A 26087-nucleotide genomic window follows, 5' to 3' on the forward strand; every position below is an offset into this window, starting at 1 on the left:
CCAATCAGCCCTGCTCTGAGCCCGACCAGGGGCTGCACCTAGGGATTGGGCCTGCCCTCTGCCACCCGGGAGCAGGCCTAAGCCAGCAGGTCGTTATCTCCCGAGGGGTCCCAGACTGCTAGAGAGCACAGGCCAGGCTGAGGGACCCCCCCTCCCCCCCCGAGTGCACAAATTTTTGTGCACCGGGCCTCTAGTAGAAGAGAACAATGAAACTACAGAGGGAACGAATACTGAGAGGGCAAGCTTATATTTTGGTGAGCTATATCTTATATTAATGATGATATAAATAAAATAATTATAACTCACCATTTATAGGTCCTGTTAGTCTTATATTAGCCTTTGGTTAAGAGCCTGATTCTAGGTCCAATATTGGCAATTAATGGATTAATTATTTAGTAGGTGATTTTAGAGATATTTTTTCTTGGTAGAGAGTGATTATACAAGTTAGATTGTGGATAGAAAGAGACAGATGATAGAGATGGATAGGTAGGTAGATAGATAGATAGATAGATAGATTATAGATAGCTGATAGATGATATTTAGGTAAATTGAAAGCTTTCTAATATAGAACTGAAAATAACATTAATTTTCCTGGATGTAGTTATCAGTATATAAACACTGGTTAAAGTTGAGACATATTTCAATATACAATTTTGCAATTTCACTGAAGGCAAAAGGAAACTACTGAATGGTCCCCAGTATTAGGAGAGCTTAAGTCATGTCAGTACTTATTAAGGCTATAGAAAGCACATGTCACCTACACCAGTAATTACTGGTATTGGTTTATGACACGCCAAGAGTGGTGTAAAATTATCAAAACAAAATTAACATTCTTAATTTTAAAAAATATGTCTTAAGACTCTGCAAAAGAACTCAATGAATATAACCAAATAAGTAATAAAATATTTCAATTCAAAGTTGCAGGAAATCAACAATCTTTACCTAATAAGCTAAGCAAAATGATGGCTAAAAGAGAAATTACTCAAACCTATAGAAGCATTACTTGCCTGATGCTATACCTCCACCCAGTGGCAGTTAATGCTAACTGGACTAGGAGGACTCCAGCCAGTAAGAGCAAAGGAAAGAACAAAGATGCTCACAGCTGCAGAGCTTCTGCAAAAGGTCAGGTTCCAACATTAGAGCTTCCTTGTACAAACCACACCCATTATTTCAAAGTATTCAGAGGCTCAAAGCTGCAAGACCATTTAGAATGAGGAAACTAAATCATTCGACGCCACAGTTATGCCTACAATATGAAAAAAAAACACACAAAAAACAAAACAATGAAAAGTGGAAAATTAGGTCAATTGTGCAGGTATTTGACTCTACATAATTAATAACCCTAGGGCTGACTTTTCCACTGAATATTCTTAGGTAACATTTGTATAATCTGAGATTAGAATTTGAGCATTTTGCCTTCATTGGGTTTTATCTGATTTTCCTTAACATTTCTTGTGAAATGCTATTCCTTTCAGCATGTAAATTCAATGAAAGAACAATCTGTCTGGTTCATAACTGTCCCCCAACCTTAAAACAATGCCTGTCCCATATTATGTTCTCAATATATATTTATTGATTTAATGAAGAAATATGATTCCTCCTACAATACTTGAGATACATAGTCTTTTATTCTCAAATACCTTTGAGAATCTGAAAAAAAAAGCAATAAATCTTTTCTCCCAAGATATACATGTATAATTATGCATACAGTTTCCCTTGGACTCAATCACTCATGTTTATGGACCAAGAAGTTCTGCTCTAAAAATAATATTAAGACCAAACTTCAAATCTGGGAAATTGAGATGATTAATTGCATACATTATTTTTGCTCACCTTGCTTCAGGTGTTATTATCTCAGATCATGACCTGACAGTAAAATGAAAACTAATGGGGAAAAAATCAGTTAAATTTGAAAATCATGCAAAATATCAAAAAATATATATATGAGAAGAACACAAGAAAAAAATTAATCTGAGAACACCAAACACTCAGTCTACTATTGTTCCCGTTCTCTTCTTCACAGGGTTGTGCCCAGAGTGGTCATAGTGATCAGCAGTCTGAGAAGAATAAGATTCGCCAGGTCCAAATGCCCAAAGAAGGCACGCCTGGGGCTTTACCCCTATTGTTCAATAAGGGCCAAGCCAGTGCCCAGAAGTTTCCCCACAAGTCAATAAATCTATTGCTCAAAATGAATTTGGCACTAAGACAGTGTCCTAGCTCTGGGCTCTGAAATCCTTGTTGCACCAATAGTTGTACAACCTCCCTTTTCTGTGTCTTAGGTTTTGCAACCGTTCCTTACCTGCATCTTTATGGCAGAACATAAGAATTTTTCAATTGTTCTCTCCAAGAGCATTTCTATGGGCACATCTGGTGCTGGTTTGCAATTTCTTGGTTTGCAACCTCGGGAGTCCCCCAGGTGTAATTTGGCACTGGCCCCATCCGTGAAAGGCAGGGAGATACTAAAGAAGGAGGCAAACCATTCCAGGTTTAATAAAGCAAGAAAATGTAATATATATGAGGCTTGTCTTGACAGCTATAAGACGGTATCTCTGCACCCTCCCACCAGAATCTTCAAAGTTTAGATAGAGGCTTATTTTTTTAATATTTTGCATGATTATAGTCCAGGTGGTTTCAACAACACAGTGCTCTCTCAAGGCTGCATCCTTGAAGTGACTGTCAGTATAAGAATAGTAGGCAGAACCTGCATTCCAAGGATGGGGCCGGGGCGGGGGGGGGGGGGGGCGGGGGGGGGAGGGGAGGACCCTCTGATTGCCCGGGGTCAGCTCTCAAGTCAACGGGTAGTCACATCCTCTTAATGACTTCCCCCAACAACTGGCCATAACCCATGACAGCCGTCTACTTTAATTTAATTGAACTATTATTTACTGATAACTCTTATGTCCCAGACTCTCTCCCAAACATTGTGGGGATGGAAAAACAAAAAAACAGCAATTCCACTCTTATGAATGTACCTGAGAGAATTAAAAACATATGCTTACACAAAAGTTGTCCATAGCAACATTATTCATAATACCCAAAAAGTGGAAACAACCCATCTGGTCATCAAGTGATGACAAGCTAAATAAAATGTGGTATATTTATACAATGCAGTACTTATTAAGTCATCAAAAGAATTAAAGTAGTGACGCGTGATGCAACATGATTGGATCTTAAAAACATGCTAAGTAAAAGAAGCAAAACACAGAGGACCACATACTGTTTGATAATATTTATATGAAATGTCCAGAATGAGCAAATCCATGGAAATAGAAAGTAGAGTAGTGGTTGCCAAATAGTGTGGGATTGTAGGAATTGAGATTAACTGCTAATATATACAAAGAATTTTTTTGGTGCAGGGAGATGGATAAGTTCTGGAATTAGATAGTGATGATGGTTACACAACATAGTAAACATACTAAAAAGAACTCAAGTGTACACTTTAAAGTGGTGACTGTTATGCTGTGTGAAATATATCATAGCAACAAAAAATACTATTAAAAAAAAGTTAAGAGCGTCCATATTTCTGGAGAGGACAGTAATTGGGAAGGGGTACATAAGGACTTTGGGGGAGCTAGCAGCATTTTATTTCTTGATTTTGTTGGTAGTTACATAAGTGTTTGCTTTAAGCCATATATTTATGTTTTATGCATAATTCCAAATGTGTCACAATAGAAATGTTTTAGGAGAAAGAAGGTGCGATATAGTACATTAATATCTATATGGTATTGTTTCCAAAAAGAAACTAAAGTAACACAATTAATAAGGAATCTCAATTTTTTGGAAATGAGATAAATGAATATACATTTAAGGCAATAAAATTTTTATATATTACATGTGTTGGTATCATTACATATTCTTATATCTCAAGTTGGTATCTTAAAAGATGTGCATTTGGGGGGAAGAATTTTTTAAAACTGAAGCAAAATCAGAAAAATAAAGATCACATACAAATAGGAAACACTGACCTTAAAATTTTACAAATGATGAAAAGGTAACTATATTTTTCCATAAAAATTCAATGACAAATTAATCTATAACTAAAACAAGTTTGGTGAACTGTGAAAAATTCAGAAATCTAGATACTTTTTTTGAAAAATAAACGCTTAGAAAATTACCTGTAATATATGCAACTTGTGTTCTTTGCCCATTCACCTCTCTTCTTCCCTCCGCTTGTTCCTCCTCTTTCTTTTCTTCCACGTCCTTGTCCTCCTTTTCCTTTCACCATTTCGTACTAAATGGGTGTAAAAAGGGAATCAAAATAATGTTGAATAAAGGAAACTCTTGTAAATCAAATACCTTTTAAGTATTTTGGGAAAGTAACCACATAAAGAACTAGCTGGTTTGGCTCAGTGAATAGAATGTTGACCTGCGGACTGAAGGGTCCCGGGTTCCATTCCGGTAAAGGGCACATTCCTGGCTCAGTCCCCAGTGGGGAGTGTGCAGGAGGCAGCCCATCAATGATTCTGTCTCATCACTGATGTTTCTATCTCTCCCTCTCTCTCTTCTTCTCTGAAAACAATAAAAAAAACATATATTTTTATTTTTATTTTTTTTTAAATATATTTTATTGATTTTTTACAGAGAGGAAGTGAGAGAGATAGAGTTAGAAACATCGATCAGCTGCCTCCTGCACATCCCCCACTGGGGATGTGCCCGCAACCCAGGCACATGCCCTTGACCAGAATTGAACCCGGGACCCTTCAGTCCGCAGGCCGACGCTCTATCCACTGAGCCAAACCGGTTTCGGCAAAACATATATTTTTAAATGATGTGTCTCCCTCTCTGCAGAGAGAGTTTTACATAATAAAATTTCAGCACATGTTCAGTAGAAGTAATAATATATATTAATTGATATGTTATAAATCTTTCTCTAGGAAGTCTACCATTTCTACAAATGTAGTTTAAAAAATTCTTTCTACCTAAGATCCTCCTTCCAACCAAAAGAGCAAACCAAGAAAAAAAAATGTCATTTAAATCCAAACCCATTTACTAAAGTTTTATCGTGCCAATATATTAGAAGCTATAAATATGCTAGGCTTTGTCCATGCAGAACATCATATTTTATCTGTCAGCTACTGACATTGATAGAACTACAAAAAAAGGAAGAGGAAATTACTCCTTTTACTCCTGCATGGTAACAAAAGCGCTCCTTCTCCCTCCTCGCGTCTATACCCAACTCTTTTGTATGCCTCCTACTCATCATCCTTCAAATCTCCGTTTCAGTATCTCTTCCTCAGGGAGCAAGTTACATCCTCACATTCTTGCCTCACAGTTTCCATCCTTCTCCTTCATAGCACTTGGCACAATTGAAGTTAATGATCTGTACAGTGCTTGTTTGATACTTCTTTACACCCACTAGATTGCAAGCCCCATGAAAATAGAAAGCATGGATATCTGAGTTGCTATTGTATCCCAGCATCTAACCTGGTATATGGCAATAAATAAATAAATAAATAAATAAATAAATAAATAAATAAATAGGAATTTTATATTTTATTCCCTTGAATTCCCTTACGTTAAAATTCAAAAAAATTAAGATGAATTTAAATACCAAATAAGACATGTGATATATATACTTAGCCTAGGACAGTGCCAAACTCCATTAAAATTTATTGTTTAATAAATATTGAACAACATCATTATGAGTCAAGACCAGGCCATGAAGTCAGACATTTACTATAAATTGATACGATTCTTAATCTCTCCTGAAATATTCCTGTTAAATTTCCATAAATAAAAGGGAAACTTAAATGTACTGGGAAGTTCTCTATTTTAATGTCTGTGGCATTTAATTAAAACATAAATCTGTATAGCCCACATTACTGGTTTGGAATATATGTTTGGTCTCATCTTGTATTTTCCGCTGTATATCTCTTTCCCCCTACCTGGCTTTCTTAGTAGAAGGTTGATTATCTCTCTCTTCTGACCTCCCCTTTCCCTTTCTGAGCCCAAAGGCTCATTCATTCAAAATGCCTGGCTGATGGTGCAAACAAGAAAGGTCCCTTGCCTCGCACAGCTGTTGTTTCTTTCACCGTCACAAGATGTCACTGCTGAAAACCAGCCTTCGCAATCGAACGGACACATACATGTCGTCTCTAATCTGCAGCAAAATCCTTTCTAATCCCAGTCCCTGCAAAACTCCACCCTTCAATGTAAGTTTATAGCTCTTTAATTTCCTACACAGATGCTCAGTCTTTTTTTTTTTTTTTTTTTCCAAAAGCATCACACTTAGGCCAGAGTAGCTGAGTCCATAGGAATTTCATACTGTGCCAGAACTTGCAAGTCAGGGGCCCCTGGTTTAAAATTTTCTCTTTGATATGTTTTGTTCGTCCACACTTTTAAAAGTCACATCAAGTTTTTTACAGAAAAAAAACTGAACTTCCAGTTTCTCTCGAATAATGTTGCAATACTGAACTTACATCTGACCACAGCAACAACCTTCTGGAGGTGAGTTGCAGGCACTTCCTTCTGCCTCCTACATCAGATCGCACAAGGCAGGCACTCCTCTACAGTCTTCCTCCACTCCACACCCTTCAATGTTGGCTGCTGCCTGACTTAAGGTCATTGAGTGTATGTTCATTCTAAGTGCTAATGGTTACCCAAGGTCAAGAATCCAGAGTCTGTCTTTTTTCACAAACTTTCCTATGTGGACTTAGGGGTCCTCACCTGCCATGAAACATGAATCAAGGCCACTTTTGTTCATTAGAGAGGTCTCTGGAACCTCTCCTCCCAAAGGCTCATTGACCCCCGGCCATCCAGTAACAGGTTCTACAGACCAGGCCAGCTATATAATTTGCAAGGCCCAGCACAAAATGAAAATGTGGGATCTCTTATTCAAAAGCCAAAAAAGTGTCCGTGACAGTACTACAACATAAAACTTTTCCTTTTTTTATGGTCCCTCTCTCTAAACATGTCAACATGTTTTTTTTTATTTACTATTTAATAAAATAGTGGAAACCTCTCATGTATAGCCAGTTGGTCAGAAGCACAGGGAACAACCTGGGATTTTCACTGGCATCTGAGGTAGCTCATAGTCTTGCAGCACTAAACCCTTAACCTGTGGAATCTGACATTACCTCCAGGTAGATAGTGTTGAGTTGAATTGGAGGACACCAGCCGATGTCAGAGAACTGCCTGGTGGTGTGGGGAAAACGGCCACACATTGTAATTGGTGACCAGAATTGTTACAAAGCATGTTTTATTATAAGAGTTATCAAATCATGCTAGCCAAAGTTCTGAAGATCACCAAGTAGCAAATATTAAAGCAATCATTAATGAGGACACTCAGCTTTTCCTTCTCAATTAAATACAACTTAATGAGGAGCAGAGGGAATTATTTTGTTTCCTTTGCCTCATCTCCTTTCCCTTTCCATCTGTGTGCATTACATCAGATACTATGTGATAGATCATACTTCCACAGTGACCTTCATTCCTGAATATAATTTCTTGTACTATGCCACAGAAAAAGTTTTCTTTATCAGAAGAAAGCTTAGCCAGCCCAATTTCAATTGCACATTAAAATGCAGGCTTCAGCCCTAACCAGTTTGGCTCAGTGGATAGAGGGTTGGCCTGTGGATTGAAGGGTCCCAGGTTCGATTCTGGTCAAGGGCATGTACCTTGGTTGCAGGCACATCTCCAGTGGGGGGTGTGCAGGAGGCAGCTGATCGATGTTTCTAACTCTCTATCCCTCTCCCTTCCTCTCTGTAAAAAATCAATAAGATATATTTTTTAAAAATGCGGACTTCAATAATTTAATTTCTCTGATAAAAGGATGATAAATATGGTATAAAAATATGATGATAGTGTTCATTTCCAGTGGGAGATTTTAACAATCTATTAATAATCAATTTTCCATGCATTTTTTGTTTTTCGTTTTCCCAGAAGGTATGGTTTTAGTTTTTTCCCACAGAAATTTAAATATTTGTCTCTTTTAATACTTCTAATCCTATATCACACCTTCCATCAAACTGTCTGCCTTGGGTTTGTCTAAAATAAAGGATAAGAAAATTAAAAACTAACACTTAAAAATATTTTATTTCAAGTTTACCAAAATGAAATCCCCATCAAAAGTAATATATACCTCTCTCCCTCTCTTATTTATTTTTTTCTTATATGAGTACTAAGTTGTAGGCCTGGTTGGCCCTCCAATAATTCTACCATAGAAGAAATTTAAATTAAATTCCTAAGATTCAGTTAAATTCATCTGATATTCCCGTTTTTAAAAATGCCACTATGTGGAAAGATACTCTAAACTGATAATAATGTAAACCTGAAGGAAAACATTTAGTTGAACTTTTATAACTGGATTTTAGACAAAATGTTGAATTATGCATTATGAAAGCAATGCTGCTAAGCAAAAAAGACAGAGCCCTCTTTCAAGTCTTCCCAAGTAACTGTGTTAGGTCTCATGTCCCGACTGATAAAATTTCCTAATGACATTTAGCAAGGATGCTGACTATAAGAAAAGAGACATACCTCACTCAGCAAACTATTTAGGTTGTAAATGTTTAACAGATTTAAATGGTTATTAAGATAAAGAGATGCATAGCTAAGGAAATAGAAAATAAAAAGGAGCTATTGATGTTTTCAAAGTAATAGGTTGTCCTACAAAATATATACATACATTTTGAATAATTATAAAGGCAGTGCTTATTAAAATACATTTCATTTTCAAAATTGAGCTATCAGCTGTTATATACACACTTTGGCCTATAAAGTGTGTATACATTTGAGGGGACACCCAGTATATGCCAAAGAATGCTGTTTGTGGTGACGCCAACACCAAAATAAGCTCTGAGTATTGGAGTGAACACTGTTCAGGGGTAGCTATACACCACTAAGCTACTAATAAAGGCACTAACTTCAACTTGCACTGGGACTCAGCCGAAGCCAAACAACAGTTTTCTTTGAAGATTAAACCAGGCAGTATTCACCAAGCCAGCTGATTCTCAAAACTAATATTGAGGATGTTGGTTTCTCAAAAAATTAAGCATAGAATTAGCATGTTTATTCCACTTAATTCCACAGTAATTCCACTTCTGAGTATATACCCAAGAGAATTGAAAACAGGGATTCAAATGGATATTTGGACAGTAGAATGGTAGTTTCCAGAAATGAGAGGGGGGTATTAGGGAGGTATTGCTTAATGGGTACAGAGTTTCAGTTTGGGAAGATGAGAAAGTTCTGGATGAATAGTGGTGATGGCTGCACAACAACATGAATGTACTTCATGTCACTGAACTGTATACATAAAATGATTTCAATGGTAAGTTTTATTATGTATATTTTACAATTTAAAAAATCTTATAAAAGAAGCAGATGTTAGCCATGTAAAATTTTTAAAATTCAGATAAGCAAAAAATTCTCATATTTTACAAACAACTTTTATATATAACAATTGTTAGCATGGGGGGGGGGCGTGGGCGGGATACCCTAATACCAATGATTATGCTGAATGTGACATGACTAGTCATATCCCTAAAAAAAAAAAGTCGAGCAGTTTAAGCAAAACCAAGTTGAAAGAAATCTTAAAACTCCTATCTTTTACACATTAATAAAACAGCAACAGAGTTCCAGAGGGGTTAAGGAACTTCCTAGAATTCAAAATATATATTGACTCTCTTAGCTAGTGCTCATTAATGCAACATATCTATTTGACAAGTATTTTATCCTATCTAGAAAAAAAGCTAATTAAGTCCTAAACAAATTAAATCTATCCATGATAGCCAATGTGTTTTCCATTTAAACACTTACTTCACAGATATAAATAGCACAAGACTACAGCACTTTTTTTCGGGGGGGGCGGGGAGGGAATGGCTGCAGCACTTTAATTCACAGATAGGAAGGTGGTGAAGAGTATAATTTAGATGGCAGCCCAGCTCCTATTAGGTATACAAGTATGAGTAATTATCATTTGACAATTTATCATTATTACTGTTTTGTGTTTTCATCAGTGTTCTTTTTCATACATTTAGATTACTCAGTATCATATGGATTTTCAAACACCTAAAAGTTCATCTCTAATGTGGAAAGAGAAATTGATTAAAACATTGAGAACAGAAATTGTCTCTCAATACTTCATGTGGCCTCACTACAATAAGAGGAACAGAATCCACTTGATCTAGAATTCAGCCACTGTAAATTCAACTTGACTTGATTTTTTTTGCATAATCTAGGGTTTATAACCAATACCATCAATATCTGAGTATATAATTTTTAGAATACTTATGGCCTTTCTGCTATTGCTTCTAGTTTTTAAATTAATTCAATTTCTAATTACATTTGACATACATTATTATATTAGTTTCAACTATACATCATGTATATACCTTACAAAGTGGTCACCTTAATAATTCTAGTACCCATCTGACACCATACATAATTATTACACTAGAGGCCCAGTGCACAAAATTCATGCACTGGGGGGAGGGGCTCCCTCAGCCCAGCCTGCACCCTCGCGTGGTCTTGGACCCCTCAGGGTATGTCTGCCTATGGGAATGAACCTAAGCCCGTGGTTGGCAAATCAACCAAAAAAATGAGTTCGCGTGTCACCTCTGACACGTGTGTCATAGGTTCGCCATCACTGCCCTAGAGCCATTTCTGGGGAAGTAGGGATCCCCTTGAGTGCCATGTTCTGAGGCTGAACTAATTGGTCAAGCTGAGGCAGAGGTGGGTGGCCATATCAGCCATCTTTGGTGCTGTTTACCCTTTCCCACCCCAGCTCTGTTTAAAACCCCAGAGCTCTGGATTCCCAAGGCCCCTTCCAGACCAGAGGCCCTGGAAGGGGGTGAGAGGAAGTGAGTAGGGCAAGTTTGAAAGTCGATATGCCTGTGTGCTGAGGGATGGCCGGAGACAGTGGTGAGAGGTAGCAGAGGAAGGGCTCTTATACACACCTTTCTGTGGGAGCCACAGGTGAAGGAGGCCAGGGGAGTAGAGTAGGAATGGGGCACCATGGCCCCAGCCTCTTAGGCATCCCTGTCTGTCCTCTGCAGTGTGCATGGAGGAAAAGGGCTGCCTCTGAGGAGGGGCCAGGCCAGGCCAGGTGACCATCTTGAGTTCTGGCTGAGGTGATGGTCCTCACCCTGAGATGCCTTCTAACTGGTGATGGACCCAGGCCACTACCGTCAGGACCCGGGTGTTCGGTCGTCCATCCAGTTGTGATGGCCCTAGGCTATTATTAGTATAGATTATTGGATATAGTCCTTATGTTGTATTTTACAACCCTATGACTATTTTTATAACTAGCAATTTTTACTTCTTAATCCCTTTCACCATGTCCACCCATCCCTCAAACCCCTTCCCATCTGGTGACCATCAATATCTTCTCTGTGTCTATGAGTTTGATTCTGCTTTGCTTGTTTGTCCTTTTTAGATTCCACATACAGTATATGTGAAATCATATGGTGTTTGTTTCCTCTGACTTATTTCACGTAGCATAATATCCTCTAGGTCCATCCATGTTGTCTCAAATGGCAATATTTTATTCCGTTCTATGGCTGAGTAATATTCCATTGTGTATATGTACCACATCTTCTTTATCCATTCCGCTCTTAATAGACCCTTAAGTTACCCTGGCCGGTGTGCCTCCGTTGGCTGGGCATTGTCCCATGCACCAAAATGTTGCTGATTCGATTCCCGGTCAGGGCACATGTCAAGGTTGCAGGCTCTATCCCCAGTAGGGGCATGCAGGAGGCAGCCAATCAATGTTCCACTCTCACATAGATGTTTCTCTCTCTCCTTCCCCCTTCCTCTCTCTCTAATAATCAACACAAGTATTTTTTTAAATAGATACTAAATTTGTTTCCATATCTTGGCTCTTGTAAATAATGCTTCAGGAAACATAGGGGTGCATATAGGGAGGGGCAAAAGTAGGTTTACAGTTATGAGTAGACAAAGCAGTTTTTGTGCTATTATTTATTAATTATTGTGTTCTTTTCCATACAAACAACTATAAACTTACTTTCGCCCCACCTTGTATATTCTTTAGAATTAGTGTTTTGGATTTCTTTGGGTAAATACCCAGAAGTGTAATCACTGGGTCATAAGGCAGTTCTATTTTAAATTTTACCCTTTATTAATGTTTTCAGTAATGGCTGCACCAATCTGCATTTTAACAGTGCACAAAGATTCCCTTTTCTCCACATCCTCACCCGCACTTGTTGTTTGTGGATTTATTGATGATAGCCATTCTGATAGTGACAGGTGATATCTCATTGTGGTTTTAATTTGCATTTCTCAGATGATTAGTGGTGTTGAGCATCTTTTCACATATCTATTGGCCACCTGTATGTCCTCTTTGGAAAAAATGTTTATTCATATCTTTTGCGCATATTTTAATTGGATTGTTTGGTGTTTCTTGGTGCTAAGATGTATGAGTTCTTTATAAATTTTGAATATTAACCCCTTATAGGATATATCATTGATGAGTATCTTCTTCCATTCAGTAGGCAGTGTTTTATTGGTTATTTCCTTTGCTATGCAAAAAAAGTTATTTCAATGTAGTCCCATTTGTTTATTTTTTCTTTTGTGTCTCTTGCCAGAGAAGATATATCAGGAAAAAAGCAGCACTACTAAGACCAATGTCAGAGAGTGTACTGCCTATGCTTTCTTCTAAGAGTGCCGGGGTTTTTGTTCCAACATCTAGAAGGGTTCAGCAATCTGGAGAAGGACTGTGTGTAACTTAATAAAGAGTCCAGAGATGAAGCATAATTTTGAAAGGCATTTGGGGGTCAGAGGAGTCTAGCTAAAGAAACTAAGATCTCCTTGTCTCAGGACCCCTTACTTTTTATTAACACAATTTGTCCTAAGGCGAGGTGGAGATATACACTTCAAAGGGTAGGGTTAGGTACAGAATCCATTGTCAGAATGGAAGAACTTGCCTACAGCTATTCAGGTGTTTGGCCAGTAGGAGGCAATAACATGTAGATTAAGATGCCCTGATTGCTTGTCTGGCAGCAAGCAGTCATCCTTTTCAGGTTTGGGGAAATGACTTTAGCCATTCCCAACAGACGATAACATATGAGACTCGGCCCTTGCTGACATGCTGGAATAGGCTTCCGGCATAAGAGTTTTATGAAAATACAAAATTTGTGCACTCATGGGAGGTGGTCCTTCAGCATGTCCTGCATCCTCTCGCAGTCCGGGCCTAAGCCGTCAGTTGCACATCCGTAGTGCTGCCACGAAGGCGGAAGAGGCTCCTGAGCCCAGCTTCTGGCTGAGCGGCACTCCCCCTGTGGGAGTGCACTGACCACCAGGGGGCAGCTCCTGTGTTGAGCGTCCGCCCCCTGGTGGTCAGTGCACGTCATAGCGAGCAGTTGAGCAGCCTTCATGTATCATTAGCATATTACACTTTGATTGGTGAACAGCCTACCAGGTGACTGGACACTTAGCATATTAGGCTTTTAATATATAAAATCTTCTTAAACTTAGGATTCTGACATTTCCTAAGGCTGGGGAATTTTCAGGTTTTTTAAGGAGATCCATGGTTTAATAAGTAAATAAGATGTTGCTCACAGCATATTTTCTTTTTCCTAATTTTTTCATTGGGAAATCTGATTAAGAGCAAATCAGTGTTACCAAAAAAAGGTAAGCACTAGTACCATTACTATTCATTGCAACACATAACTGAAGCCAACCCCTAGGTCTTGGTGCTGATAAAGTTGTGAATCCTCTGACCTCCTGGCATATGCCTTACTGATGAATGTAGTTCATGGAGAGACTGCCACTTCAGGTAATGTCTTCAATTTCTGCTATTGATAGAGCAAGGATTCTCAAACTTTAATGGACAGAAGAGATTCACTTACATTATTTGTTTTACAAACTGCATCCCCAGTTTATGATTCAATAGATCTGGGAAAGAAATCCTTCATTGATCACACACTGAAGATGACTGTGAGGCAGGACCATGGACCATGTTTTAAATACCATTTGCTACCTAAGTTCCCTCTGTCATAAATATCTGGATTCGGGCTATGAATCTAACAATGTGATAATGGGTTCTTACTGATGTATAGTGGCACAGATGAGAAACTAATTTTGCTCAATGAAAAGGGAAGGCAGAGAGAGTAAAAGAGATCCCCAAAGAATAGGTGACATTTAATCTGGGATTTTAAAGATGAGAAGGAATTTTCTAGCGAGGACTACCTGATGCAGAGCTTTGTATCCTCAGAGGAGCATAGTGTATCCTGTGGAGGGGTTGTTTCCAAACACAACAGCTGCACCAGAAATCTCCTGAGCTATTTATTAAAATGTAGATTCCCAAGCCCTCCACGACATTGAACTGAATCAAAGCCCCTGGGCAGAGACCTGGGTATCTGGACTCTTAATTAACCAGGGTCCCGGGGATTCTGATAAGCAGCCAGTATGGGAACTATTGGTAGACCAAGCGTTGTCCATCCTGAGAATCTAGGTCCTTACCAGGATACAGCATCTGAGAGTTGATGGCAGGCACTATCCAGCCGGGGAGCAAAACATAGTCAAGGAGAAGGTCCAAAGCCAGAAATAGGTCAGAAAATTTCCATAGAAGAAGAGATAGATATAAATATGAGGATTAGGCAAATGAGTTGGACTAGAAAAGGCATAAGGTGTGACCACAGAAGGCAGTTTGTAGAAATAAAGACAAAGTGAGACAGAAAAGCATCCCATAAGAGATCAGGCAGAAGTGAGCTTCCTGAACTCTACAAGGTATCCTTAATCTAGCTGATGATTTTCACCTGGGGTTGAAAAGCCATTTTTTTTTCATTTAGCAGTTGAAAAGACAAATCTAAGAAAAAACCAGGATTGGAGTTTGGAAATTATGACTCAATAGAAACCTGACTTTAAAGGAACCCAGTCGAGAAAACAGACACTAATTCTCAAGAGAAGAGGGTAGTGTGTTGTCTCTTCATTCTGTAATTTGCATTCTCAGTAGGATTTAACTCAGTTTCCCTCATGCTTCCTATCTAAGCATGTAGACAGTGCCATGGTTTTGGTAAAAAAAATAATAATAAAGGTAAAGCCAATGATAGCAAATGAAATAACTTGTTTTAAAATGAAAAGAAATTGCTGAACAAAAATAGATCTAGAGACAAATGTCAGGGTAGGAGGTGGGGGGGGGGGGGGTGGCGGGGTTAGAGAGCAACCAAAGGACTTGTGTGCATGCAATACACTGACACTGGGGCGGTGGGGCTTGCCCGGGGTGGGAATGGCTAGGGGTGGGGGAAGAAGGGGAGGTCAATTGGGGAAAAGGAGACATGTAAAACTTTAGACAATAAGAAAAATAAATAAAAATTTTAAAAAAGAAAAACTTATGTTAAGGAAAGTCTAAGCCAAATTAAGATACTAGCTAGACCCATATCTGAAGGCTTATTTATTGTCCAAGCAAATATTACTCTCAGAATTTTATGCTCTACATTAGTTTTAACTTATGACCAAAAAATTGCATAACCCAGCCAGGAATGAAACGGATCACCAAACCCACAAACATAAAAACGCTGAAGAATTTCTAATATGGTTGTCAGTTGAGAAGTGGGTTTTTTTTTTCCCTGTAAAGCTAACTACTTTCAGTGTGTTATAACTTTTGTGGCCTTTGGGCACTTTTATTTTCATAGGCCCCTTCCTTCATAAAATATATATACATATAAGTTGTTTTTTATTACTGCTTTGGCATAAAGACAAATATACTCCAGGCTTGATTAATTATAAAATACTCGAGGCCTGGTGCACAAAATTCGTGCACTCAGGGCCATCCCTCAGCCCAGCCCTCTCGCTGTCTGGGACCCCTCGCTTCTTACCGCCCACCTGCAGCAGAGGCAGGAGAGGCTCCCGCCACCACTACTGCGCTCACCAGCCGTGAGCCAGGCTGGCTGAGCAGCGCTCCCCCGTGGGAGCGCACTGACACCCAGGGGACAGCTCCTGCGTTAAGCTGCTCCCTGGTGGTCAGTGCGCATCATAGTGACTAGTCATTCTGCTGTTTGATTGATTTGCATATTAAGGTTTAATTATATAGGATTATTGTTATATTCAGTTTTTCCTTTTAATTTAAAATAATTCTGTGGCCCCCTAAAAGTATCATGGGCCCTATACACTGTGCCTATTATGCTTAATAGACAAGTCCATCCTGGCTACTTTAAGTTATCCTAAGAAATGAAACATAAGTAGAAAGTAAAACTAGAGAGAGAAAATGAGGATGAAGAAGACTATAACCCAAGTTGTCCATGGCAAACATAAAATTCCTTGGAAGCTGCATGCATTATCTTAAGATTATATTCAAATATTTTTTTAAAATGTTTCAAATTACTTCTCATGACGACTTGGGCTTTATCTTTTAAAGAAGATATAGAAAGCATAAAACCTAGTATACAAATAGGTTTTCATTTTAGAATGGCTCTTTCACCACACAGTAAAGAGTAAATTAGAGGAAACAAGGTGAGCATTTGGATTAGAAAGATCACCCACCACTCCTCTCACAGTTTCTTCTCACAAACTTCTCTCAAAATGTCATGCAACCTCCACTGGCTTTGAAATACTTCTGAAAATCCTTCCTCTAAACGTGGGTAAGCCGAAACACAGATATGGGGGAAGTGGCATTTCTGCTTGGTTAATCTTGGCTGAAGGGTAGCAAGATATTAAGTAGGACTTTTTGTCTTGGAGTTTCACCAGTGACCCCAAAGTCTAAGGACAATGTCTAAATTGAGCTGCTAGCCCACTGAAGCAATACATCCTAAGGACTGTGAAACTGATTCTATCAACATCGCTCAGTCTCCCACCTCCATTTCTGTGAATGTTGAAACTGAGGATGTCTTTGGAAAAAATTCTGGGAACTATAGCGGGGATGGGACGGAACCAGGGAAGGAAGGAAAAATATTCCCCACACCTTAATCCAGGAGAGAAGGGTTTTTGTGAGCTTCTCAAAGAATTGGCCTACAGCCTCTGAAGATTGGGAGACTCTCTACCTCTTGTGCAAGAAATCTAAAGAGGCAAAGCTGTGACTAGATTAGCCTGACTGTAAACAGCAAAGAGGGTCGGTTGCACTGGACAAGATCTACACTCCCAGTGATGGTGTGCAAAGGTGTTTGTCTTCTAGGGGATGTGAGGGCTCAACCAGAAGAAGCCAAAGATCCAGAGTGAGAGGTATATTGCCAGAAACTTATAGCTAAAGGGGGACTCAAAAGCATCCAGATATGGGAGCATTACTTGCTTAATGCAGTCATAGCTCCTCTTGCAGACGGATCTCCCAGGGGGAAAAAAAGACCCCCAGAGGGAAAAAAGAGCCAATAATTGTATATATGTCATCTTTCAGACACCTATCTTTGTCCCCTGCAGTCGACCGGTGTGGGTGTGAGTCTCTTTTAATCAGTAAAATGAGGACGTGACATTGCAAGACTTTGAGGCTTGGTCAGAAAACGCAATGTAGCTCTCACTTTGTTTTCAGATACAATGAAATCAGTCAAATAAAACCTTTCTTATGTCTTACCTTGCTTCTCCGGAGAAACAGGAAATTATATCTAGGAGTGGAAGAGGAGGTAGAATTAGGAAATCATTAAAAGGCAAAGCATTCCTAGGCAGGCCTCCACTGAAGGACTATAGAAACCTAAATTAGATTATAATCCTAAATGTTTATATTAAACTAGAAGCCTGGTGCACAAACTTCATGCACTGGAGGGGAGGGGGAACAGGCCTAAGCTGGCAGTCAGACATCCCTCTCTCAGTCCGGGATCCCTCGCTCCTTACTGCCTGCCTGCTCACTGCTCCTTACCACACGGCTTGCTGCTCCTCAGCGCTGCCGCAGAGGTGAGAGAGGCTCCTGCCACCTGCCGCTGCGTTCACCTGCCATGAGCCCGGCTTCTGGCTGGGCAGCACTCCCCCAGTGAGAGCGCACTGACCACCAGGGAGCAGCTCCCGCGTTGAGCGTCTGCCCCCTGGTGGTCAGTGCACATCAGAGCAACCAGTCATTCTGGTCATTCCACTGTAACAGTCACTTAGGCTTTTATTATATTGACTAGGGGCCCGGTGCACGAAATTCGTGCACTGGGTAGGGGGGGGGGGGAGTGTCCCTCAGCCCAGCCTGCCCCCTCTCACATACTGGGAGCCCCCAGGTGTTGACCCCCATCACCCTCCAATCGCAGAATCGGCCCCTTGCCCAGGCCTGACGCCTCTGGCCTAGGCGTCCGGCCCGGGCAGCGGGGACCCGCAGCTGCAGCGGCCCCACGATCGTGGGCTTCGCTTTAGGCCCAGGCAAGGGACCCCTAGCTCCTGGGACTGCCAGCTTCGACCGTGCCCAGCTCCCATCGCTGGCTCCACCACTACTTCCTGCTATCACTGGCCAGGGCGGAAAAGGCACCTGATTCTCCGATCATGGCTGGGGGGCAGGGCAAAGGCGGCCCCAGGGCCGCCTTTGCCCTGCCCCCCAGCTCTTAGCTCCCCCCTGGGTTTCCGATCACTGTCAGTGGCAGGGGGCTTCTTCCTGCTTTCCCTTTTGCCTCCCTGCATTGTGCCTACATATGCAAATTATCCGCCATCTTGTTGACAGTTAACTGCCAATCTTAGTTGGCAGTTAATTTGCATATAGCCCTGATTAGCCAATGAAAAGGTTATCGCTGTACGCCAATTACCATTTTTCTCTTTTATTAGTGTTGATTTGATAGGATTTTTTTTTTTTTGAAATGAGACTTTTTTGTGATCAAAGAAACCAGAAAGATATTTGACCTGCCAATTCTTTTTTCAGGGCAGAGAAGAGTAAGACCAAAAGCAAGTTTGAAAGAAAGGAATAAAAAATAATTCATACCTGGCCAGGTATGGCTCAGTGGTTGAGCATTGACTTATGAACCAGGAGGGCACATGCCTGGGTTGTGGACTCGATCCCCTGTGGGGGACATGCAGGAGGCAGCCGATCAATGATTCTCCCTCATCATTGATGTTTCTGTCTCTCTCCTTCTCCTTTCCTCTCTAAAATCAATAAAAACATATTTTTAAAAATAATTACACATATAGATTAATTTGTTTGATAAATTATTACACAATTTATAATGTATTTTGATGCAGATATAAGACAAGAACTACAGAGTCAACAGAGAGCTGGAATTATATAGAAAGTGAAGGTCATCTATGACCATACCCAGACCAGTTAAAACCCTAGCCTACTGAGGGTTAGGATTTTATATAAAATAAATAAATTAGCTAGTGCAATCATAAGATAAACCAAAAAAAAAAAAGGGACAGAAGAAAGAATAACTGGGTTATACTTGCTCAACTTTATTTTATGCTCTTAAAATATTATTGGGAAAAAAATGTTTGGTAATTCCTGGAAGTCCTTTAGAAGTTGAGCAACATGGAATTAATTTAAAAAGCAAAACTTATTCTATGTTGTGGCCAGTAGACACTCTGCCTTAATAAGCCAGAGTAAGTCCCAAACAGGCCTCTCTCTTCTGTATGCAGTCTGCTTTCTAATTCTTCTCAAAAACAAGGCAAGCAGTAGCTTGTTGTTGTTGTTTTTAGGAAGTTTGTTTGTTTGTTTGTTTGTTTATTTTCAATATGTCTTATAACTTAAATTTCCTTTAAATAGATGTGTTCTTTTTTTTTTAATGATTAGAAATTTTTGTATCAAGAGAGGATATAAAGCCTAAATCTATATCTCCTACCCCAAATCTGGGAGGGAATATGGCCCATTTTTAACCCGTAGAACATGGCAGAAGTGACATTGCATGACGTACAAGGCAAGATCAGAAAAAGTGATGCATCTCCCACTTAGTTTGCTGAGATACTAACTCTGGGAACCCTTGATGCCACACGAAGGGGATTACAGAGGTTGCCGTATTTTGAGGAAGCCCAGGCAACATGGAGAGGTCATGTGGAAGTGCTCCATTGACACCCTATTGACTTAACTGACAAGTGAGGGAAGACGCCTACAAATGATACCAGTCTCTAGTCCTTGAGTCAACCCAGCCTTCATGTCTTCACAACTGTGCTTCTGATCAACTGACTGCAAATTGGACATTCCAACAACTCCCTCCAACTCAGAATACCATTGTTACCTATACTTCTAACTGACTGGCTGTAAATCAATTAATGGGTTCAATTAATTTGCCAGAATGGCTCACAGAAATCAGAGAAACATGTTACTTACTAGGTCACTGATTTATTGTGAAAGGTTTATTGGTTTATTGTATTCAGGAACAGCCAGGATGGGGAAGAGCTGCATAGGGTGAGATATGTGGAGAGGGGAATGACACTTCCGTGTCCTCCCCAGGCAAGCCAGGCTCCCAGATCCTCCATGTGTTCCCCAACCCAGGAGTTCTCTGCACCCCATCCTCTTGGGTGTTTATGGAAAATTCATTACATAGGCATGATTGATTAAACCACTGGACATTGACAATTGATTTCAATCTCCAAACCCTCTTCCTCCCCTGGGAAGTGAATGTTTTGGAGTGAGACTAAAAGTTCCAGTCCTCTAGTCACAAGGTTGGGTCTCTTGGCAATCAATCCCCATTGAGGTGTTTTCCAAAAGTCACCTCATTAACATGACAAAAGATACCATTTTCACTCTCTTCACTTAAGAAATTTCAAGAGACTGGGAGCAGGGAGCCAGGAATTGTGGACTAAGACTAAACATATATTTCTTCTAAGTCACAATGATTCGATGTCCCTTCACCACCATGATTATTCTTTCATGAATTTGAGTCCTTTTATGCCCAAACAAGAAACTTCCTATAGTAAAAACTAGTCAATAATGCCACAGACTATCTTATAAGGCAGTGAGTTTACTGTCACTGAGAGAACAGCTTTAAAGACTCACTCAGGGATGTTGTAGAGCAATTACTAAATCAGAGCGTAACAGAATGAAATGCTCAGTCTCTCTTTCACTCAATCTTGTTCAAGCCTGCTCTGTTCCCACAGCCTTCAGGCTAATAGCTGAGTCTTGCATAATGACATGCTAATGATGAGGAGAATTTGGCTTGAGTTTTACAAAAACAGCCCCTCCCATTTCCCCTACCCCTGACCTAAAAGAAGCCTGAAGTCTGTACTTTCTTAACATGGATTTAAGGCACCACCAGGGCTCCATCTTCTCCGTGGGTGCCTTCTCCACCTGTAAACCTTTCCTTACTCCAAACCCTGGCTTGTTGAGTTTGGGCTTTCAAAGAATCAGGAATATGGACTTTGGACCAGTGACAAGAGAAAATACCAGACTGTCTGTACTCAAGGAAACATTTTTATTTTAGATTTTACAACATATGTGAGACCTCAGATTCTGTTTATATTCTTTCATGAACTGAGTATTAAATATAGAGTACAGAGGGGGCACGTAATAAAAATTCTGATGATAGTATTGAAATAGGAATTTTAGGGGGATATAAGCAGGTTTAGGAAACTTTAAAAAATGAAAGAGGTCCATGAAAAAACATGGGGCTACAGACTGGGAGAAGTTACATTTCCTTAAGACAGGGAGCAGGAAGCCAGCAGAAGTTACATTTCTATAAGACAAGAAAGTTGGGGGAGGCAGCAGTTACATTTCCATAAGATAAGGAAACTGGGAGTAGCAAAAGGTCTATATTTACAAAATAAAGAAGGAAGAAGAAAGCCTAGAGCAGCGGTTCTCAACCTGCGGGTCGCGACCCCTTTGGGGGTCAAACAACCCTTTCACAGGGGTCGCCTCAGACCATCGGAAAACACATATATAATTACATATTGTTTTTGTGATTAATCAGTATGCTTTAATTATGTTCAATTTGTAACCATGATATTGGGGGTCACCACAACATGAGGAACTGTATCAAAGGATCTCGGCATTAGGAAGGTTGAGAACCACTGGCCTAGAGGGAATAGAAGAACAATGAGGGAGGAGGGTCTCATAGGTCCCATGTGAGATTTGACCTTTGAACTAAGGAGTTGCGATAGTGACCAAATCAAAAGGGAGGAGATAGTGGCCAATCAGAGGGGATATCAAGGCACAAAGATCTGCAGCCTTTATAAACTGTGGAAGAAGGGACTTGGTGGGACTCTCCCCCACCCCACGTGGTAGTCTCTGTACTTGTTCTTCAATAAATTTCCACCATCTTCCATCTGGGGATTCATTCTTTGACTCCAAGGGACAAAGAATCCGGGAACCATCCTGCCCAGGGGAACACCACGCGTTCCAGTCCAAAAAATCCCATATCAGTATACTTTAGTAAGTCTTCACAAAGGAAGAGAACTGCAAAAAAAGAAAAGAAAAGAGAGCCTTTGGGTAAACTAGGTGTTTAATCCTTCTACCACAGATGCTCACGGGAACATTTTTACAAAAGAATTTTTTAAATCTGCATTGAAATAAAAAGGCTAGGAGGAAGATTTCTTCACATGGTTAGCCCTATGGCATTTTCTACAAAGTTATCTACAGATCAATCTCTGAAATATGGTTCCTTTTAGTAAAACATATTTGAACAAAACTTTCATCTTTGTGTAAATAATTAAAAGGTTAAAAGGAAAATTGTTGACCCTGACCCAATGCACAATGAGGTTGTATTTCTAAGCTGTCTGGCTTCCGGCTAGTTCCTTTAACTGAGAGGCTGACCAAGAGAACTTATCTACAGACTGAAAATTCCTAAACTTGTATTCTACTCTAGAATTAAAGGAGCTTCAACTACGACACTTGTGATAAAACAGCAAATACAGAATAGCAAACCCTCAGGAGACTGAAATTTCAGTCATGGTCTTATCCTTACTCTGGAGTCAGGGGCACTTTCTAAAGCATTAGATCTTCACTCTTTGAAAGACTACAAAGAAGAGAAGGGTTGCCTAAGGGCAGCGAAGGGGACTTTGGTAGCCTTGTTGAATTCCCCCAAAAAAAGTGGCTTTACTCTTTACCGCAAAATAAATTTAGGTTTAAGACCAAAGATTTAAATGACACAAAACAAACCAAAAACTGAAAAAATGTCCAGAAAAAATTAGGGATTATTTTTTAATCTTGAAAGGAGAATAGCTGTTATAAACATAACCTCAAACATGAAAGCCATAAAAGTGAACTAAGTTTAACTTCATAAAATGTTAAACTCTCTTAGTGGTGTTAAATAAATAAACAAAACAAAACCATTGACAACAGGCTAAGAACAGACCATTCACAGAAATAAATATGAACAACGAACATGAAAAATGCTTCATTTCCTTCAAAATTTAAAAATGGAAATCAAAGTGAGGAAACTGCATATTTTACCTATCAGATTAGCATTCCTTTAAAAAATAAAACCAAGCATGAGTGGAAGAAAATAGGCCTCCTCATACACTGTAAACCAGTGGTTCCCAACCTTCTAGCCCTTTAAATACAGTTCCTCATGTTGTCACCCAACCATAAAATTATTTTCGTTGCTACTTCATAACTGTAATGTTGCTACTGTTATGAATCGTAATGTAAATATCTGATATGCAGGATGGTCTTAGGCGACCCCTGTGAAAGGGTCGTTCAACCGCCAAAGGGATTGCGACCCACAGGTTGAGAACCGCTGCTGTAAATGAAAGAGTAAGTTGCTAAAATTTTTTAAATTGACTTTTTAAAGGAAGAAAGAGACAGGGAGAGAGGGAGATTTGCTGTTCCATTTAGTTATGCATTCATTGGTTGATCTTATATGTGCCTTAACCAGAGATTGGGCCCACAACCTTGGAGTATTGGGTGATGCTTTAACAACTGAGCGGCACAGCCAGGGCACAAACTTTTTAAGGGTCCATTGTGAAGAGGCCGTGGCTAGATTGGCCCCTTCACTAGGTTTTAATGTAACTTTTTTTTATTGGCAAGAGTGAGGCCACTGCCTGGACTCCATTTAATCCCCAGGATCTTAGGCTAAAATAATGAAACCTCAAAGAAGAAAGCTAAAAGCAAAAGCAAAAAAGATCTTTAAAATAAATAAGAAAACCTCGCACTTTCAGTCCAAACTAATTACACCTCCCCCTGCACCACCCTCAGAAGAAAGAGGGGTCTTTCTCCAATAGATGCACCACTTGGCAGACGCTGGCTAAGATCATTGAACTTCAATGTCCCAGCGTCAGGGATGCAGTAAGGCTCTCCCTCTCCCCAGCAGCCGGCGCCTTTCCCTTCCCCCTTCTCCTCCCCAGGCACATTTCCCTCGCCTTTCTCACTCCTAGGCTCCGAGGGCCCTTCTGTTGCTTCTGTAACTTGTTTCATGAGCCTATGCAGCCCAGGCTCACATCTGTCTCTGTAACTTTCTAAATAAACTTTCTCATAATTTGGGGGAAGGCAGAAGGTACAGTAAAACTTTGGACAGAAGATGGTCTACCTGCAACCGGTGCCAGCACTGCATGGCCCAGAGTTGAGAAAGATGCCATCTTTCCATCCCATTTCTGCCACCGAGAACTTTATAGTCTTATAAAAAATGGTTTTGCATTTATAAAGTGAATTATGCAAGCTCCAGGAACTGCCGAAGGCCGACTCAGAAAATTCTTCCTGTGCAATCTGTGGTCAAACCTGTTACACGACCGGTAAGCTTACAAACGTGGCTTCCTGTGCTCTAACCACCCCTGGAGAATCCTGAGCTGCACTTCCTCCCACGCAGCCACAGCCAGCCAGCCCCACCCTGCCACCTTCTCCTCTGCCTCACCTCCACCACCCAGAGCACCTTCGCTGCTCAGAAAGCCCAGCCTCACCAAAGCACTTAGACTAGATCGTTAGAAAAGATGCTCATGCAGAAAACAGTTAAAGATCTGCTGACTGTAAAATTTACAAACACAGTTTTGAGGAAAGGATAAAGCTCGTTCCATCACCAAAGGCATGGAATTCACTAGTTATGTCTCTGACCTGCAGCAGGTTTCCCTGAAGCCCAGCGCCAAAACTGCAACTCGAGTTGCAAATGCCTTCATGCCTCCTGGTAAAAGTCACATAGATCTGCAGGAACTGCTTAGAAAAGTCGATGCAGAGAAGAGCCCAGGTGGGACCCCAATTCCCAATCAAGAAAATATGGAAACAGAAACTGGACGGATCCCGCCGATGAGCCGATGAGCCGGGTCCTTCAGGAGAAAGTTTCAGCCGGCTCACCCACTCTGCAGGCAGCTTTGATGAGCAAGACTGGAGCAACTCTGCCTGACTCTACGAGATGATTCATGAAATATATAGATGTCACTGCAATCCTTTCTTTTAAATGTAATAGGGTATGTATAGATTATTATTCTAACACATAATTTTATTTAAAGAATTAAAGTATGTACGGAGCCCATAAATACTGTGGGTATCTGGATATTTTCTAGTTTGCATGATCAAGAAGTGAATGAACGGAAAATGCAACCCCCAACATGATGTTTATCCTGGAATTACTCAAGTTAGGGTGGAAAGGTTGTTCACATTTAACTGGATAGCTCTAATGTGTACTCCGTAGGCGCAGTTATGACATTAAGTTAATAACCTAGCTCCCATTCATCTTGGGTAATTGAAAAGAAAAGTATTTCAGCCTGTAAAGCTCAATCATTCATTAAGTGCTACTGTTATATTATAAATCAGAAGACGCCTTAACCAATAAGGCAATTTATTTGGAGTCCTATTCATTTTCGCTAGTGCTAGCGGGCCCAGAGGAACTCTTGCTTCTCAAATTCTGGGGCCCAATATGGTGGAAGTCTTTTCAATTTATATGTTTTTCAGCTCTTTGTTTTCCAAATTTGGAATGAGACTTCCGGACCTTCTGAGAAAGAAGCCCTGCGTGCTGGGAAGGGGCTGTGAGACCATATCTCAAGGCCTGGCCTGGCGCCAGCACTGACAACTCTGTCTGGGGCATATTTTATGGCCTCTCTGGAGTGGGGAGTAGTCTGATTTTCCCTATTATTTAAGGAAGCAAATGTTTACAGAAGCCAGAATAGCAGGGTTAAAATTTTAAACAGCAGTTTTTACCCAAGATGGAAGTAACTGTACCTCACTACAAACTAGATCAATAAGAGACACCCTCTAGATTTCATTTCTGTTCACTATAAACAGTCAAGAGGTAAACCCGTCCTCATCCAAACCCAACTGCTTTCCAAAAGGACTGGAAGCAAAATACCCAATGTGACCTCAAAAATAAGAATGTACCATTTCTAGCATCTTTGGTAGGTAGGTAGTTCTATCTGGTGCTTGTTCTTTGACATCTGCTGTCCGCATTCATACA

General features: G+C 40.2%; 1 pseudogene; it reads left to right on the top strand.

Moving 5' to 3' along the window:
* The first annotated feature begins 19660 nt into the window (after window positions 1-19660).
* Window positions 19661-25012, top strand: LOC132236780 (proline-rich protein 11-like; annotated as a pseudogene).
* Window positions 25013-26087: the final 1075 nt, after the last annotated feature.

The sequence above is a fragment of the Myotis daubentonii genome, chromosome 1 (assembly GCF_963259705.1).
Source record: "Myotis daubentonii chromosome 1, mMyoDau2.1, whole genome shotgun sequence".
Lineage (NCBI taxonomy): Eukaryota > Metazoa > Chordata > Mammalia > Chiroptera > Vespertilionidae > Myotis > Myotis daubentonii.